At 38.3% G+C, this 20,472-nt stretch overlaps 2 long non-coding RNA genes across 2 annotated transcripts; both read left to right on the top strand.

The window, feature by feature from the left end:
• Positions 1 to 11,447: 11,447 nt before the first annotated feature.
• On the top strand, positions 11,448 to 13,870 carry LOC141658784 (uncharacterized). Its single transcript, XR_012549421.1, has 3 exons — positions 11,448 to 11,558; positions 11,653 to 11,713; positions 13,790 to 13,870. It is a non-coding gene; the product is annotated as an uncharacterized LOC141658784 (long non-coding RNA).
• A 3,754-nt stretch (positions 13,871 to 17,624) lies between these two features.
• LOC141658783 (uncharacterized) lies at positions 17,625 to 20,047 on the top strand. The gene is made up of 3 exons (XR_012549420.1): positions 17,625 to 17,735; positions 17,830 to 17,890; positions 19,967 to 20,047. It is a non-coding gene; the product is annotated as an uncharacterized LOC141658783 (long non-coding RNA).
• Positions 20,048 to 20,472: the final 425 nt, after the last annotated feature.

The following is a 20,472-nucleotide window of genomic DNA, read 5'->3' as shown; positions in this document are numbered from 1 at the left end:
TTGAAAAATTGTTAAAATTCAAAAAAATTCACGTTTATTTTAGCATATAGGTTGAGTCGGAACGGTAGATTTTCATGATGATATTGCTCTATAACTGTCTTTTTGCTTAAGCCTTGCATTAAACTATTATCTTATTAGCTTTGTCTCTTTGCATAATCTACGAGTTTATGTTTAAATTTAGCTGAACGAATAGACTTGACCTGAAATTTTGGCAACCTACTTATAATTTCTAAGATTTAGAGCCTTATAAACTGGTGTCATTTATGACCAGTTTCATGTAGGATTGTGAGTAGTTACTCCTTGCATAACATGTATCATCAATTTGCACATATATGAAATTCAATTGCTTTTTGCCGTCATACATTCGGGTTAGTGGTTGGTGTCACATGCAGGGAGGTGCTTACATTTTCCCTTCTTTCATTTTTACCCATTTAACTCCACATTAGCCAAATTTGCCAGTTGACCCTTTAGCTACATCCAAATTTAGCCTGCCTTGTCAAGCTAGTTTAGATTGTTGTTTGCGGTATATATTTCATTGTATCAAATATTGGCGCATATTCTATTGAATCGGAGTTGGTATTTTATGAAGAAAAGGAGGATGATGAAAAAAATGACGTGAAAAAGAAAAAAAAAGGAATTCGAAAAAGAAGAAAACAAGAACCGTGAGTAAAGAAAAAAAATAGAAAAAAAATCGAAAAAATTATGAAAAGATGTTGTTTGATGAGACGGTTTCTGCTCCTATGTTCTATCTTACATTATTTGAGGAGTATGTTTGGTTTGGTTTGGTGAGTTTTATGCCAAATGAAGGGCATTGTGCTTATTTCATAATTGAGTTGAGAATTGGATTTGTTTCATATGGTTTTGTTAGGTACTAGCTTGGCCGCCTATACCTCCACATTCCCATAAATGTTTTGCCTCTTCTTACCCATTGCCTCACTTTACCATATTTTTGTAAGCCCTCGGCTGTGACAGGACCTTGTTTGGTTGGAATGTGTGTACGGTAGTTAGAATTGTCTATCATATTAGTTGCATGCATGTTTATGTGGGTCGTAGTTAGGGTGAGCGACTATTTTTCTTTCTCTCTTACATATATATGTTCACCTTTGCTTCATGAGAGAAGAGTGACCCGTGAGAGTCCATTGTTAAAGGTCTTGCAAGGTCGATGGTTCAGCTTTATTATAAACATCCTATAACTCGTTTGCATTTGACTGTCTGCTATAAGTGTTAGTTTGCTTGCATTAAATTGGCTTAAGTGGGCATTTGTAGCTAGCTCTGAGTTATCTTTTTCCGTTCCTTTAGTTGCATTTTAGTTTACTCGGGGACGAGTAAAGGTTTGGTTTGGGGAGATTTGATACGTGCATTTTATATAGTCTTTTTAGCCTATTTTATGCACGTATTTATATGCTTTTATCGTGGTTTTATGCTACGAAATGCCCCGAATATGCTACTTTGGGTTGTTTTGTCTTATTTGCAGGAATGAACCCAAAAGTAGTGAAATCAAGCCTTTTACCATCCTTTTAGCATGCATTTGGAGGAAGAGTGAATTTGGAGCGGGAATGAAGCTATTTTGAGATGCGCATTGGAGTAAGGAAGTTAGGCGAGCCAAGAGAGTGCTTCAATTTGCTAGTTCCTGCTTGTAAGAGCCATATCTCGAGTTCTACAACAGATATTCAGGTGATTCCAATTGGAGATGAAATTTTGTCCTTTTAGCTTTCCAACGCCACCAACCACGCCCTGTTTGCCTAAGTAACGAAGAAATGGCAGCCGTTTGAAGTTTGGTGCGCGAAGCGAATTACGCGCGAGAAGTGCTCGATCGAGGACTACTTCTGTTCGATCGAGAGCCCATTTGCTCGATCGAGAGCTACTTCTACTCGATCGAGTGATTAAAGGGAAAGAAGTTCTGGATCGAGAGGAATGCTAAGGAATATCACTCGATCGAGAGCCTTAAGTGCTCGATCGAGTAGGATTTTGCTACGGGCTGGGCTTTTTTAGGTTTAATTCCGTCATTAGGTTTAATAAACCTTATTTTCTTATAAATAAGGAGTCAGTATGTCGATGTAAAGGCTCTCACACACTCTAGACTCTAATTCTCTCTTCTCCTTTCCCTTGCTACGTTACTTTGCACTTTGTCACTTTGCTCTTAATTTCCTGGATCATTTATTTACATAAATTTCTCTCCTTTCTTCTCTTTAATTATTTAATGTTTATTATTTGTTCTTTCTTTATTTATTGTTTTCCCTTAATTATGCATAGCTAAGTCCCCTAGTATGTTAGGATTAGGGAAGCCGTGGTAGCATGCTTTAATTGTATTAAATAGATTAGCCCTGCGATAAGAATTGTATTAGGCAATTTAACTGTTATCCGGTCGAATGAATGCATGCAGGAGACCCATAAATTTAGTTAACCCCGACCTAGATCGAAAGATTGGAAGGGAAGGCTTGCTTAATTACAATAGGGTATTGCAGTGAGGGCGAAAGTTAAGCTGTTTACGCTCTAGGGCGGTTAAAGGACCGAAAGGTGACGACCATAGCTCTTCTTATCAATAGTCTAATCGCCTTAATATTCTCGATAGTATAAGATCCAATAGCTGCCACGGTGGACCGACTCCTAGCATACTCCCTTCTCTCTTGCTGTTAATTTCTCTTATTTTTCTCTCTCGCCTATTAGTTTAGTTCAACAATCAATTCAAAACCCCCATTCCTGTGACATCCGACAGACCAAATTAGACAGATATTTAGCAACTTAGCCTCCCTGTGGAGATCGACCCTACTTGCCGCTGACTTCTGTTAGCAGTAATCTAGGTATTTTATTTTTGGTGTAGAAACGACCGCATCAAATTTTGGCGCCGTTGCCGGGGAGGCAATCTATTTATTTATTTGTTTAATTTTATCTGTTTTTAGCCTCAGGGGATTTTTCCCTTGAGGCCGTTCTGATCTTTTTCCTTGAGTGCTGTTTTGATAGGCCTTACAGGTACTACCTAGACAGTTCTAGGTGAAAGACAGTCAAAGGGAAGGCTTGAGTACCTTTGACCCATCACCGATGTCCCATTATATGGAACAGCCGGTGATCTGCTACGGGAGATGTGGTTCTGCTGAGCACAATGCAGCTGTAGTTGTGCCGCCACATCCACCCTATCAATGGCCACCGCAACAAGATCCTCCTGATATACAAGAAGAAGAGATTGCGGAGCTGAAATCCTTACTGCAGACACTTGCATCTCAATTGCAAGATCGTGACCGAGAGAGGCAAGATCATGATAGACGCACTTCTTCGCGACTTGAAAAGCTCGAAACTGACATTGCTCAGTTAGCAGCTGAGATACAAGAAGAAGAGGTTGCAGAACTGAGGTCTTTAATGGAGATACTTGCATCTCAAATACAGAATTATGATCGAGTGAGGCAAGAGAGTGATAGACGTGCGGATGCTCAAATCATTGAGCTGGAGTCTAAAATTGCTCAGTTAACAGCTGAGTCGGATAATTGGCAACCAGAAGAGGTATACCTTGCTGAGAACGGTTTTTCCCATGAAAAAACCGTGTTGCCCAATGCTGAGGATGACTTTTATGACTCGGACGACGAGTTTCTATCACATTTCATTGCCCCACACGAGGATTTCAGCGCTGTACAGGAGGAATCACTCGATCGAGTGACTTATACTAGTCGATCGAGTGATTTTCCAGGAGAAACAGCTCGATCGAGTGAAATTGCTTGCTCGATCGAGTGGAATTCGAGGAGGAAGTTGGTCGATCGAGTGATTATTCGCTCGATCGACGAGTTGGCCATTGGGAGCTTTGGTTCGTCATTCTGTTTGATTTGGATGACGAGTCGACGATGATGAAGGTTACGGTGAACCTCCCCTATTCACGGCCGTAGTCGGATACACTTGAAGTCGCGATCTACGGGATGGATTCCACCGAGGAGGTTGATGAAGAAGCAAACAGAGTCGAGAATTTGCTCCTAGCACGGATGAGGTATTACATTCCTTTGTCGGTGATTCTTTCGTTGAGAGCAACCAACCTGAGGTAGTAAACGGTAATTTTATTATTGTTTGTATATTACCTCGTCTGATTCATGCATGTCCTTTTAATGCTTTACCCCCTTCCATGTGGACATATAATTTAACTGATTTTCACCGTACATGTCATCTCAAAATTGCTAATTTGAATTTAAACCATAATGTATTGACGATCGCTCCCGCGCTCCTTTATTTTGTGGATAAGTTTAGGAGCGCTCATAGGAAATTTGTTCGACTTAAACGGTCTTATATTTTAATTTCCTATTCTTTATTCCACTTTGGTGCTACTTATCTTTGTTGTGTAGCACATGCGCAGCTATTTGACAAAGTTCTTTGCGCGCTTTGAGCTGTTTTGATTGTGATTAGTTGAGTGGCTCGAAGAAAAGAAGGTCGAGCCGGGACTGATCAAGCTAGCGCTATCCGGGAGGCAACCCGGCGATTTTATTTTGCTTTTTATTTTATTTCAGTTGTAATAAATGGTTTTTACACCATAGACTATCTCAGTATGCGTGTTTTTGTCAGTTGAGGGCTGTTTTCATTGCGTTTGCAGGAATTACATTGAGGATTACTCGATCGAGTGGTTTTTCTACTCGATCGAGTGATTAACCCACTCGATCGACCACCTGCAAGATGAAAACTACTCGATCGACTGGTATCTTCCTCGATCGAGCAGTTTTAGATGCCCATTCACTCGTGTTGACCTGGATTAGCTTCTTGAGATGGTTTTCCGGGCCCTTAGCAACCTCCCATTTCATGGTCGGTTTGGGGAGGTCCCCTTATTCGTGCATTTTGTGAGTTTTTCCGCATTTACTCTCTCTTCTCCTTCAGTTTGCATTTCCTTTCCATGTTTTGGTACAATGGGGGCATTGTACAGTTTGGTTTGGGGAGGCTATGCATCCATATCTGTGTCTGCATTTCGTTTTCATTGCATTTCAGTAATCACGTTTAATTTCCTGTTTGCATTGTTTTTTATTTCATAAAGAATTAAAAAATTCAATAAAAATTTGAAAAATTGTTAAAATTCAAAAAAATTCACGTTTATTTTAGCATATAGGTTGAGTCGGAACGGTAGATTTCCATGATGATATTGCTCTATAACTGTCTTTTTGCTTAAGCCTTGCATTAAACTATTATCTTATTAGCTTTGTCTCTTTGCATAATCTACGAGTTTATGTTTAAATTTAGCTGAACGAATAGACTTGACCTGAAATTTTGGCAACCTACTTATAATTTCTAAGATTTAGAGCCTTATAAACTGGTGTCATTTATGACCAGTTTCATGTAGGATTGTGAGTAGTTACTCCTTGCATAACATGTATCATCAATTTGCACATATATGAAATTCAATTGCTTTTTGCCGTCATACATTCGGGTTAGTGGTTGGTGTCACATGCAGGGAGGTGCTTACATTTTCCCTTCTTTCATTTTTACCCATTTAACTCCACATTAGCCAAATTTGCCAGTTGACCCTTTAGCTACATCCAAATTTAGCCTGCCTTGTCAAGCTAGTTTAGATTGTTGTTTGCGGTATATATTTCATTGTATCAAATATTGGCGCATATTCTATTGAATCGGAGTTGGTATTTTATGAAGAAAAGGAGGATGATGAAAAAAATGACGTGAAAAAGAAAAAAAAAGGAATTCGAAAAAGAAGAAAACAAGAACCGTGAGTAAAGAAAAAAAAATAGAAAAAAAATCGAAAAAATTATGAAAAGATGTTGTTTGATGAGACGGTTTCTGCTCCTATGTTCTATCTTACATTATTTGAGGAGTATGTTTGGTTTGGTTTGGTGAGTTTTATGCCAAATGAAGGGCATTGTGCTTATTTCATAATTGAGTTGAGAATTGGATTGTTTCATATGGTTTTGTTTAGGTACTAGCTTGATCGCCTATACCTCCACATTCCCATAAATGTTTTGCCTCTTCTTACCCATTGCCTCACTTTACCATATTTTTGTAAGCCCTCGGCTGTGACAGGACCTTGTTTGGTTGGAATGTGTGTACGGTAGTTAGAATTGTCTATCATATTAGTTGCATGCATGTTTATGTGGGTCGTAGTTAGGGTGAGCGACTATTTTTCTTTCTCTCTTACATATATATGTTCACCTTTGCTTCATGAGAGAAGAGTGACCCGTGAGAGTCCATTGTTAAAGGTCTTGCAAGGTCGACGGTTCACTTTATTATAAACATCCTATAACTCGTTTGCATTTGACTGTATCTATATAAGTGTTAGTTTGCTTGCATTAAATTGGCTTAAGTGGGCATTTGTAGCTAGCTCTGAGTTATCTTTTTCCGTTCCTTTAGTTGCATTTTAGTTTACTCGGGGACGAGTAAAGGTTTGGTTTGGGGAGATTTGATACGTGCATTTTATATAGTCTTTTTAGCCTATTTTATGCACGTATTTATATGCTTTTATCGTGGTTTTATGCTACGAAATGCCCCGAATATGCTACTTTGGGTTGTTTTGTCTTATTTGCAGGAATGAACCCAAAAGTAGTGAAATCAAGCCTTTTACCATCCTTTTAGCATGCATTTGGAGGAAGAGTGAATTTGGAGCGGGAATGAAGCTATTTTGAGATGCGCATTGGAGTAAGGAAGTTAGGCGAGCCAAGAGAGTGCTTCAATTTGCTAGTTCCTGCTTGTAAGAGCCATATCTCGAGTTATACAACAGATATTCAGGTGATTCCAATTGGATATGAAAGTTTGTCCTTTTAGCTTTCCAACGCCACCAACCACGCCATGTTTGCCTAAGTAACGAAGAAATGGCAGCCGTTTGAAGTTTGGTGCGCGAAGCAGGAATTACGCGCTGAGAAGTGCTCGATCGAGGACTACTTCTGTTCGATCGAGAGCCCATTTGCTCGATCGAGAGCTACTTCTACTCGATCGAGTGATTAAAGGGAAAGAAGTTCTGGATCGAGAGGAATGCTAAGGAATATCACTCGATCGAGAGCCTTAAGTGCTCGATCGAGTAGGATTTTGCTACGGGCTGGGCTTTTTTAGGTTTAATTCCGTCATTAGGTTTAATAAACCTTATTTTCTTATAAATAAGGAGTCAGTATGTCGATGTAAAGGCTCTCACACACTCTAGACTCTAATTCTCTCTTCTCCTTTCCCTTGCTACGTTACTTTGCACTGTCACTTTGCTCTTAATTTCCGGATCATTTATTTACAGTAATTTCTCTCCTTTCTTCTCTTTAATTATTTAATGTTTATTATTTGTTCTTTCTTTATTTATTGTTTTCCCTTAATTATGCATAGCTAAGTCCCCTAGTATGTTAGGATTAGGGAAGCCGTGGTAGCATGCTTTAATTGTATTAAATAGATTAGCCCTGCGATAAGAATTGTATTAGGCAATTTAACTGTTATCCGGTCGAATGAATGCATGCAGGAGACCCATAAATTTAGTTAACCCCGACCTAGATCGAAAGATTGGAAGGGAAGGCTTGCTTAATTACAATAGGGTATTGCAGTGAGGGCGAAAGTTAAGCTGTTTACGCTCTAGGGCGGTTAAAGGACCGAAAGGTGACGACCATAGCTCTTCTTATCAATAGTCTAATCGCCTTAATATTCTCGATAGTATAAGATCCAATAGCTGCCACGGTGTACCGACTCCTAGCATACTCCCTTCTCTCTTGCTGTTAATTTCTCTTATTTTTCTCTCTCGCCTATTAGTTTAGTTCAACAATCAATTCAAAACCCCCATTCCTGTGACATCCGACAGACCAAATTAGACAGATATTTAGCAACTTAGCCTCCCTGTGGAGATCGACCCTACTTGCCGCTGACTTCTGTTAGCAGTAATCTAGGTATTTTATTTTTGGTGTAGAAACGACCGCATCAAGTCTCTTTAAGGAGTTTTCCAGTGATGAAGAAGTCCTGAACAGCAGCAATAACATCAGCACCAATTACCCCCCATGCATCCTTAAAAAATTGGGAGTTAAACCCATCAGGGCCTGGAGATTTATTACTAGGGATAGAGAATATCACTCTCCTGATCTCATCCCCAGTAACAGGTCTGGCAAGACAGCTATAATGCTGATCAGTCAAGACAGGCCCCTGCCTAACAAGAGGGAGGAAAGTGAACCCCATAATGGACAATTGGTTCCCAGTTTTGCTTATAGTAGGCCTCAAAAGCAGCATTAATCCCCTGAATCTGATTAAAGACATTCCCACTCACATCTTCTATTTGTACCACCTTGTTAAAAATTCTTCTTTTCTTGATAGCAGAGTGAAAGAAAGCAGTGTTATCATCTCCTTCCTCTAGTTAGGAAATTTTGGCTTTTTGAGCCAAAAAGGACACCCTAGCTGCATCCAAAGTTTTAAAACCTTCAGATGCAGCCTGCTCTGCCTCAATTAATTGAGGGTCAGAAGGGTTGGTTTGAAGCTCAGTCTGGATATTGTGAAGGGTCATGAGCATTATCTGAGCATTCTTTTCCACATCATGGAAATTATCTCTATTCAATTGCTTAAGATCAAACTTCATAGCCTTCATTCTTTTAACCACTCTATACATAGGAGTACCATACAGAGGGGAATTCCAGTGTTTAGTGATGACACTCAAAAAATCAGGAGACTTAGCCCACATGTTAAAATACCTAAAAGGCACTTTCCTAGCTTTATCATCAGAATCCTGTTGAATGATACAAGGACAGTGGTCATAGACCCCTTCGGGTAAAAAATTAGCAAAAGAATCAGAAATAAGTTCAACCAATCATCATTAATAAGAGCCTGTCTATCCTACTCAGAGACCCTGGAATGTGGCTCTTGTTTGTTTGTCCAAGTAAAAAATGAGCCTACAGCCTTGATATCCTCAACACCACAAGCCCGAGTACACTGCCGAAAGAAGCCGATTCGGACTAGTGATGGGAGCTCCAATCCTCTCATTAGGAAACAAAACATTATTAAAGTCACCACAGATTAACCATGCCCCTGGAGTAATCCTGTGGTAATGTTCCAAAGTACTCCACAGGACTTTTCTATCAGCAGCTTTGTTATACCCATACACAAAGGTAACCCAATAAGACAAGTTCCTTCCTCTATCAATAACCTTGGCATGAACAGTTTGAGCAGATATATGTTGAATGTCTAAAGTGATAGCATGGAGATTCCAAAGTACCCAAATTCTACCCCCTTTATGACTTTGATGATTAGTGCACACAGACCAACAAGAACTTAAGAAATTACTTACTTTCAACCATTTATTTTGTTTCACCCTAGTTTCAATCAAACCAAATAAATCGACTTTATTTAAATGCAGAAATCTCCTAATATCCATCTGCTTATTGATTTTATTGAGGCCCCTTACATTCCAAAAACCTAACCTAACCATGATCACAAGTAGTCCTGGAACCACTGCCCATCTCCTGATTAGATTCAACAGGTTTATCCTTCCTTAATGACATCTTAACAGCTTCCACATAAGAATGACTACCAGGTGTAACAACAGGAGGATGGGTATCCTGCCTGCTCAGTTTAGATGCATTCTGAGCAGGAGACTTCCCCCTGTTGGCTCCAATAGTTCCAACCACACCTTCTTTTGGGGTAGCGAACGATTCGGCGAGAACAATCTTCTTCCTCCATACCTGTGTAACTTTCTGAGTGGCAACCTTCTTCCTGCACTGCCCAGTGGCATGCCCTATACCCTTGCAGACATTACAGGTTATAGGGAGCCAGTCATACTCCAGACGCACTTTCCTTTCTTTGCCCTCCTCATCAATAAAACTCAATGATTCAGGGAATTGCTGGTTTACTGTAACTTCAATCATCAAACGTGCATAACCCAGAAACATCTTTTTCTCAGTGGCTTCATCTCTTCTAATAACCGTCCCAATTAGACCCCCCAACTTATGTAAGCAGGCTTTACCCCAAAATTTAAGGTCTAAACCCACCAACTTCACCCAAATAGGGAGTTTGTCAAGTCGTTCCTTAATCATAACAGTTGTAGGCGTCCATTCTCTAATTATGACAGGTTTGTTATCAAACATAACATACCCTTGTTGTAAGACTATCTGTTGAATGGCTTTGGTTTTGAATCTAACAAGAAAAATTCCATTAGGTAAAAAGGAGACTTGGTCATACTCCTCCTCTTTCCACATTCTCTTGATAAAACCATCCAAAACATTCCACGGAGGATTAGCTCCAACAACATAGCCAAAAATCGAAGTAGACCAGAAATTAATCTCTTCCTTAACATCATCTAAGGTTAATTTGAGTAAAGGTGATGACTTTTTACGAGAAACTTCAGTCCACTCACCAGATGATTCTTTAGGAACATCAGTTGCAACAGATTCAGGCACGGCTTCCTCCTGTACCTCCTCCTCTGTTGGTAGAAGCTCCAAATCTTCATCCAGGTCATATGGTTCAAGGTTCTCTGCCGTAAAGTCCAGTGCCCTTGCTCGTGATTCAGTTGCCTCAACATCAGATTGAAGATGTTCTTCTTCATCCACCAGTAGATCATCATGCTTTTTGTTATTATTATTATTTTTAGAATTTTTATTACTATTTTTAGAATTATTTTGTTGTTGTTTTCGTGCTCTAGCCATTACACAAAACCCTAGGACGATTCTCTTAATTTCAGAGCTTTTCCTCTCTCTACATAGCGTATTCGCCGGATAACAACGATGTTACTTGTTCCTGCCCTATGTTTCAGAGACTGGGCTTGATATGTAGGCACTGCCTTTGGTTTCTACACAACAAATTTTTTTCAGAAAATACCAGAAGAGTACATAGTGCAAAGATGGACTAAAGCTGCAATGAGTAAGACTGTCTTTGATAAAGATGGGAGGGCCATAGATGTCTGTCAACTATATTCTGACCGGAAAAGTTTGACAACTGAGTTGTGGCAAGACGTTTATTCATGTGTCAGTGTAGCTGAGTATGATGAGGAGGACATGAAATTTTTGATTGAAAAACTGAGAGATATTATGTAACACCCGCGAATTTTCTATTTTGACATTTAAAATTTATTAAACCGTTTGACTACTTTATTTTATAATTTTGAATTATTCAATTTAATTAATTTTATGTCAAACACGATTTTATAAACGTATTATATAAAAGCTCATTTTTATAAAAATACGTATTACTAAATTATATTTTTGAGGCGTAATTTATATAATAATATATGTATACGTATTTTTGGTCGGATAATAATAATGACTGTAATAATCATAATCTCCGTCTCAATTTCCGTCTAAACTTTAGACTGTCACATTTCATGTTTGTACCTAATTTATTATGGACCAATCAAAAACCAACAACACATTCCCTCACCTTCAAAATATCTACTATTATCATTATTATATATTATTATTATTATTATTATATATTATTATTGTTGTTGTTTTGTAACCCGTCCCCACCCCCCTTTATATACTCCGTCTTCTTCTTCTTTACCTGCAAAACAAACAACAACCGCAAACAATGCTCAGCTACACTCAACCTCCATTTTCGCACCTTCAAACTCCGATCCCGCTTTCATTTCTCGACCAAACTCGATGGTTTTTACACCTTTAGCTTCCTCTCTTCTTCCTCCTCATTTCTAGGTAAGAAAGTCTTAACTTTGTTGAATTTTCGAAATGGGCGATTTGTTACAAACTCGGTTCGTGACTCTTGTTACTCGTTTTTCTTCACTTTTAGTTGAAGACTGAGGATAGGCTCGTGTTTTGGACCTTCTTACTCTGGAATTCGCGAGGATAAGGTAACGGTGATAGGTTACTCGACAATGAGTCGATATCCTTGTCTTTTCACTCGGTTTTCATCCTTATGGTCGTAAATTTTGAGCCTTTGTGTCCTTTTGCTTGTGTGTGGTGGATTACATGAATTTAGGAAGTACTTACATGCTAAATTGACTGTTTTCATAGTTTAATATCCTCAAGAGATTTCGACTATGCCTTATTTCATTTGAATGTCAAAGCGTCTTTTGCGGGTAGCAATGGTCGCAATCTTTCCGACTTCCGGAGTGTTGTTCATGTTAAGTCGGATGTGAGTATTTAGCGTTTTAAGTATGTTCATTCCCGTCCCAACCTTGCTTTCGTTTTCGTCGAGATTTTTGAGTCAAATGGATAGTTGTGGGACTCTGTTTGGGGACCGAGAAAAGGACTGGTTTGGCTTGATTTTGGACAGAATGGTTGAGTTTGTTTGACACGGATTTTGGGTAGTTGTTTGGGTGACTTTAGGACGGGTAGGTGGACTGTTTTACAGGCTGGGTGTTAGCCATGGAGGAGTGATTGTAAGGGCGGTAGTTGGTGGATTGTATGGCCGTTCATGGATGTCGAACTATGGTTGTTTGGTTGGGCCGTCTCAGGGACTAGTCATGTATGGTTTTGGGTGATTTGGTTAGTGACGGGTTTGGGGTTGTGCAACAACCCCGGTGTCGTGGCCTTAGTTTCCATTGGCGCAAAAGATGACCATTCGAAATCATACCGTTTCCGTCTCATGTCTTTATAAAACAATTCGTTAAATCCGTTCATTTGAATACCTTCCTTTTTCGGTTTATACTTATAAAATCCCATTATTTAATTGTTTAAATTACCGTCTCAAATATGCTCATGTACTCGTCTCATTATTAGTAATGTGTCATTTGGGCCGTATGATCACCTTGCCTTCTTCTTTCTTTTGCCTTAAAAATCATTCATCTAGTGAATGTTTGTTGGGCTAGTTGTGTTCTTCTTGGTGGGCTCACTTTCCTATATTCTTTGGGCTCACCATATGATATTGGTTGGGCTTGACTTGTGGTTAATGGGCCACACTCATACTATGAGTGCATTCGGCGCTAATTTGGTCTATGTAAAATATTATTAATTCCCGTCTCGTGTTTTATACAAGTAACCCGTTAATTATCGCTCTTTCACACATTCTATTAATTGGGCTTTACATGTTTATTTGGTTGGGCTTGTCGTATTTATTCAAGTGGATTTACCTTGCTAATTTAATTGGACTTGTCTAGTTTACTTCTTGGGGCTATAAATGGGTCACTTGGACTTGGTCAAATTTTATCCCGTATATTTCATATAACGTAACTTATTCATTGTCACTCATTATGTTTTATTTAACCGGCATGATAAATTATAAAATGAAATATTTATTTGCATAAGACAAGTATGAGACATTTATTGTTAATGGGTTATTTGTGACTCAAGTGTGACATTTTACATTGTGTGACTACTTGACATTCCTCATTTATTTGCCCTCGGACATTGGGTCACGGTTAGGTGCCATTGTTTCCGAGTTGGGCTATTTTTCCTTCCGCCTCTTCGGACCGGGGGTCACGGTTAGGTGACAAGGTTCCGTTTGAGGTTACTCGACTGTCGGGCACGGTTAGGTGTACCATGTTTCGAGTCTTGGATACGATTTGGTATCGTTTGTCGAATCGGGTGTCGTCCATCCCGAGAGTCTGGCCAGGTTTAGACTAGGACCGTATTATGATCGTCGTCCTACCAAGAGGTTGGAGTCTAGAGGGTTGTCTTGTTTGAGTTCATACTAAGTATATGTCTTACACTTGTTGAGTCGTGTCCACATGAGTGGGTTGACTTGGTGATTCTATTCCTTGATTGCATATTCATCCTCATGCATCATGCCTATTCTACTAAGAAAGTATTATGCCTGTTTCACCATGATTGTTCATTATATCTCCTTATTCCTTATTGTTAGTATATGTTGCATGATTAATATGTTTGATTAAGTGTTGTTTGTTATCTGCATTTCGACATATTGTGGGGGAGAACCTTGAGTTACTCCCCACTGACGTATGCGTTCATGTTTACATGAATGACAGGTTTTGAAGATGCTTACGTGGGGAAGACGTGTGGGCTAGCGAGAACTAAACCCTTGGACCTTAGTTTCTAATTTAGAAACCCTTGTTTTGTTTATTCGTGGGGTATCTTTTCCCCGCTTTCTAGACTTGGGTTGTAATAACCTAAAATTTGTCTATCATAGTATTTGTTTCTTTTCGTTAGTGGCACCCGCGTGCTAATCTTTAGTTAGTAATTTAAAAAGTTTTTAAAATCTCACTAATTTCCGCATTAAATTATTAGTTATATTTTCCGCTTTATCGCGGGGTGTCACAGTTGGTATCAGAGCATATGTTGCTCCCGACGCACACACGTGTACCCCAAATTTAAATTTGAACTTGACCTTGAATAATGAATGAGAGATGGGTAGACTTAAGGACCTAAGGTGGTAGTCTGTAGTGTGTTTGCTCTTTGTTAGGTTCTAACATGTTTGTTGATTGTCATATAATAATTGTTGTGCCCATGGATCAATAACCGTAAACCTACCGTCGTGAAGATCAAGTTTTGGTGCCTATTGCCGGAAATTGAAGATTTGTTCAACTTTGAAGAATGCTTCTACTTCCTCGAAGATGTTTCTCATTCCTTGTGTACCTTGCCTTATTCTTTATCTCTTGGTGCTTATCCCTCTTCTAAACTCTCTTCTGTTCTACTTTGAAAGTTACTCTTGTACTCCTAACTTGTGCTGTGTTCCTTGTTTATCCTCCCTTAACGCCTTTTTGATAGTACTCTTTCCTTTGGGGAATGTTAACCATGGTTGGATAATTTGACTTTTATGGAGTTTGTTTGGGTTTGACCCTTAACCCTGGTTTGAGAGGTCGTGATGTTAGAAAGACTTAGGTAATGTGATGAGATATACTTAGTGATTCTTATACCTAGTTCCTCGACAAAGTGAGTATAATTGATTGGTGGATTCTTTGTGTTAGGAATGAGTTGCCTATGCGATTAAAGTTATGGAACTTGGCTTTGCTGTTTATGTTTGAGATTTGAAAGCTTAGTAGGTTGAGCGTCGTACCTTAGGAGTAAACATGAGATAAGTTTAGGATATGAATTTGGGAGAAAACCCATTTTTAGATGTTATTGATCCCGTATAGATTGGTGATGTGATTTGATGTCAGTTGTTCCTTAAGAATTTTGTTGAGAAGTCTTCGTTAATTCATTCTTTGGTTTTTAAAACATTGAGGTTGTGTCGAGTGCTTGAGATAAAGAGATGCTTTTATACATGAGTGGTAGATTTACTTTAGGGAAATCCTAATGTGTGATAAGATAGGTGGAAGAGGTATCTAACCGATTTATCAACCCTTAAGCAAGCGTTTATTTTACCTTGACCCTTGTTTTGGGATTTGGTCGTTTTGTGATGGAGGTATAATATCCTAATAGGCGTGACCTTGTTAGAGAGAACCTTAAAGTCTTAGAAAGCTTTTGGTTTAAGCATTTAAAATCCTCTTTCGTGCCATTAATCATTTTTCTTCCCTTTGTTCGTACCTTGGTTGGATTTAATTCTTAAGTATAAAGGTTCACTTGTCATTTCCTTGTCTTGAATACCTCCCTAATTCTAATATCTCTTACTGGTGTTAACTAGTTATCTTTATCATTTGACTCCCTTAATTTCACGTCTTGACATGTTCATGTATCCCTTTTGAAATTTCCTATCTTTTCCTAACCTGGTTATTACCCTTGTTTCCTTAGTGAAGTGATGGCATTGTTGGCCACGTTGTAGAGTGAGTGAGATGCTCCTCGAGGATTCTTTGTGAGTCTTGTTTTCGTCGAAGTTGGATTGGTGGAACTTGAGTTAAGTTGATTAGGAAAAGTTGTGTGACAAACCTATTTACCTTTTGGTTGGTGGTCTTTATAATTTGGAGAATGTGACCAGTGTGATTGTATATTCGAGTGTGAATAAGATTTTATTTGGAATGTTAGGAAGTATAAGGAGCTTGGGATTATGATCTTTGATTAAGGATTTTACCATAGTGAGAACTCCTAGTGTCGATAGTTGGTTATGAGTGTAACTCTTTTAGTAGCTTTGATCTTGTCTCGTGGAAATCGTTGGTAGATGATTTATATTTGAGAGTTATGGAATCACAATCATGGGTGGAGTGCCTTGACCCACGGAATAGCATAAGAGTAAGTGTGTAAGTGTTTTGAGGAAATCCTTGGGAGTTAAGTGGTTATGAGTTTTGTGGTTAGGAAGTTTTCAACCGTTCGTGATGACATTGTTGTTTGGGATGTGAGTATCCGCGTTTCCTTGTTGTCTAATTTCCTTTCTTCTTTGAGCATAAGCGTTACCGTTCATGCCTCTCTTCTTCGCTTCATCATGCTCCTCCTTTAAATTTAATACTCGTAACCTGTGAAACTCTATCTTTTACATCCTTGTAACTTTGATTTCAAGTCTTGCCCTATGAAATTCATCGTAGCTCTTTTTATTGGTTAGGTTTGGACTCTCTTAGCGTAATTGGTATTTATGATGTCCAAATTGCCTTTCATTTTATACAATGCCTAAACTTTCAAGCTACCATTTTTGTTCCATTGTTAAAAGTTTGTGTTGCTTTTACAAAACCTTACCCCTTTTAAAAGGATTGAAAATGAAAATTTGGTTTAGTTTCCTATTTGTTCTTGGAATATAGACTACTTTATCATGATTTTAATTGCTAAACATGTGATTTCTCAAAATTTTATCCAATTTCTGTTAAACTTTGATCTATTTATGATTTTGTTAAAGTATAATGTTATATTTTCAGGAATTTAATTCCCTTCTGAGTTTAAATGAGAAATCTTCATTTCTATTTTGGCTTTTACAAGAAAAAAAATTTGAGTGGATTGCCTTTTTCTTTTGATTTTGACGTTGATCGGATGATAGAACTTGTTATTGGAGACGTTTGATAACTTGTTCTACGCTTGTCGGCGAGTGGTTTTTGGTTTAAATTTGTCTTTGACTTGGAAAGTTGGCGTTCTTGTGTGCACGACAAGAGCAATTTCGTTCCATGAATGAGACTTATACTTTTGAAAACTCTTCATTTATGTTTTTGAAAGTATTTTGATTTTCAATTTATACAAATGATTTGCCTTTTTACCTTATCTTTGATTTGGAATGTGATGTTCTTGAATACGTAACGAGAACACTTTCGTTCCTTTGATGAGAATATGGTTCTGTCGAAAATTTTATGTGAAACTTTTGGAAGAATTATAATCCTTACGATAAGTAACCTTTTATTGTTTTGGTTACCAACTTTAAAAGTCCAATTTTATTTTTATAACCTTTCATTTCTACTTTCAAGTTTCGAGGACGAAACTTTTTAAAAGGTGGGATGATTGTAACACCCGCGAATTTTCTATTTTGACATTTAAAATTTATTAAACCGTTTGACTACTTTATTTTATAATTTTGAATTATTCAATTTAATTAATTTTATGTCAAACACGATTTTATAAACGTATTATATAAAAGCTCATTTTTATAAAAATACGTATTACTAAATTATATTTTTGAGGCGTAATTTATATAATAATATATGTATACGTATTTTTGGTCGGATAATAATAATGACTGTAATAATCATAATCTCCGTCTCAATTTCCGTCTAAACTTTAGACTGTCACATTTCATGTTTGTACCTAATTTATTATGGACCAATCAAAAACCAACAACACATTCCCTCACCTTCAAAATATCTACTATTATCATTATTATATATTATTATTATTATTATTATTATATATTATTATTGTTGTTGTTTTGTAACCCGTCCCCACCCCCCTTTATATACTCCGTCTTCTTCTTCTTTACCTGCAAAACAAACAACAACCGCAAACAATGCTCAGCTACACTCAACCTCCATTTTCGCACCTTCAAACTCCGATCCCGCTTTCATTTCTCGACCAAACTCGATGGTTTTTACACCTTTAGCTTCCTCTCTTCTTCCTCCTCATTTCTAGGTAAGAAAGTCTTAACTTTGTTGAATTTTCGAAATGGGCGATTTGTTACAAACTCGGTTCGTGACTCTTGTTACTCGTTTTTCTTCACTTTTAGTTGAAGACTGAGGATAGGCTCGTGTTTTGGACCTTCTTACTCTGGAATTCGCGAGGATAAGGTAACGGTGATAGGTTACTCGACAATGAGTCGATATCCTTGTCTTTTCACTCGGTTTTCATCCTTATGGTCGTAAATTTTGAGCCTTTGTGTCCTTTTGCTTGTGTGTGGTGGATTACATGAATTTAGGAAGTACTTACATGCTAAATTGACTGTTTTCATAGTTTAATATCCTCAAGAGATTTCGACTATGCCTTATTTCATTTGAATGCTGCGTCTTTTGCGGGTAGCAATGGTCGCAATCTTTCCGACTTCTGGAGTGTTGTTGCTGTTAAGTCGGATGTGAGTATTTAGCGTTTTAAGTATGTTCATTCCCGTCCCAACCTTGCTTTCGTTTTCGTCGAGATTTTTGAGTCAAATGGATAGTTGTGGGACTCTGTTTGGGACCGAGAAAAGGACTGGTTTGGCTTGATTTTGGACAGAATGGTTGAGTTTGTTTGACACGGATTTTGGGTAGTTGTTTGGGTGACTTTAGGACGGGTAGGTGGACTGTTTTACAGGCTGGGTGTTAGCCATGGAGGAGTGATTGTAAGGGCGGTAGTTGGTGGATTGTATGGCCGTTCATGGAGGTCGAACTATGGTTGTTTGGTTGGGCCGTCTCAGGGACTAGTCATGTATGGTTTTGGGTGATTTGGTTAGTGACGGGTTTGGGGTTGTGCAACAACCCCGGTGTCGTGGCCTTAGTTTCCATTGGCGCAAAAGATGACCATTCGAAATCATACCGTTTCCGTCTCATGTCTTTATAAAACAATTCGTTAAATCCGTTCATTTGAATACCTTCCTTTTTCGGTTTATACTTATAAAATCCCATTATTTAATTGTTTAAATTACCGTCTCAAATATGCTCATGTACTCGTCTCATTATTAGTAATGTGTCATTTGGGCCGTATGATCACCTTGCCTTCTTCTTTCTTTTGCCTTAAAAATCATTCATCTAGTGAATGTTTGTTGGGCTAGTTGTGTTCTTCTTGGTGGGCTCACTTTCCTATATTCTTTGGGCTCACCATATGATATTGGTTGGGCTTGACTTGTGGTTAATGGGCCACACTCATACTATGAGTGCATTCGGCGCTAATTTGGTCTATGTAAAATATTATTAATTCCCGTCTCGTGTTTTATACAAGTAACCCGTTAATTATCGCTCTTTCACACATTCTATTAATTGGGCTTTACATGTTTATTTGGTTGGGCTTGTCGTATTTATTCAAGTGGATTTACCTTGCTAATTTAATTGGACTTGTCTAGTTTACTTCTTGGGGCTATAAATGGGTCACTTGGACTTGGTCAAATTTTATCCCGTATATTTCATATAACGTAACTTATTCATTGTCACTCATTATGTTTTATTTAACCGGCATGATAAATTATAAAATGAAATATTTATTTGCATAAGACAAGTATGAGACATTTATTGTTAATGGGTTATTTGTGACTCAAGTGTGACATTTTACATTGTGTGACTACTTGACATTCCTCATTTATTTGCCCTCGGACATTGGGTCACGGTTAGGTGCCATTGTTTCCGAGTTGGGCTATTTTTCCTTCCGCCTCTTCGGACCGGGGGTCACGGTTAGGTGACAAGGTTCCGTTTGAGGTTACTCGACTGTCGGGCACGGTTAGGTGTACCATGTTTCGAGTCTTGGATACGATTTGGTATCGTTTGTCGAATCGGGTGTCGTCCATCCCGAGAGTCTGGCCAGGTTTAGACTAGGACCGTATTATGATCGTCGTCCTACCAAGAGGTTGGAGTCTAGAGGGTTGTCTTGTTTGAGTTCATACTAAGTATATGTCTTACACTTGTTGAGTCGTGTCCACATGAGTGGGTTGACTTGGTGATTCTATTCCTTGATTGCATATTCATCCTCATGCATCATGCCTATTCTACTAAGAAAGTATTATGCCTGTTTCACCATGATTGTTCATTATATCTCCTTATTCCTTATTGTTAGTATATGTTGCATGATTAATATGTTTGATTAAGTGTTGTTTGTTATCTGCATTTCGACATATTGTGGCTGGGAGAACCTTGAGTTACTCCCCACTCGACCGTATGCGTTCATGTTTACATGAATGACAGGTTTTGAAGATGCTTACGTGGGGAAGACGTGTGGGCTAGCGAGAACTAAACCCTTGGACCTTAGTTTCTAATTTAGAAACCCTTGTTTTGTTTATTCGTGGGGTATCTTTTCCCCGCTTTCTAGACTTGGGTTGTAATAACCTAAAATTTGTCTATCGTAGTATTTGTTTCTTTTCGTTAGTGGCACCCGCGTGCTAATCTTTAGTTAGTAATTTAAAAAGTTTTTAAAATCTCACTAATTTCCGCATTAAATTATTAGTTATATTTTCCGCTTTATCGCGGGGTGTCACATATTAGATTGGAAATGACTGATAAGAGAAGCTTCCCAGCAAACACGAAAGACAAGATTAAGGAAATGGAAAAGTATGTGGGCTTTAAAAGACCTGAGAAATTAGTAATTCAACTTCCTGCTAAATCTAAAAATAAGGGTAGGGTTAGGGGAAAGAGAATTGAATCACAACTATTAAAAGCCCTTAAGAAAAGAGGAACATAGAAGAGGTACTGCA

The sequence above is a fragment of the Silene latifolia genome, chromosome 6, assembly GCF_048544455.1.
Source record: "Silene latifolia isolate original U9 population chromosome 6, ASM4854445v1, whole genome shotgun sequence".
NCBI lineage: Eukaryota > Viridiplantae > Streptophyta > Magnoliopsida > Caryophyllales > Caryophyllaceae > Silene > Silene latifolia.
The sequence above is the reverse complement of the archived record's forward strand: the minus strand, read 5'-3'. Positions and strand labels throughout refer to the sequence as shown.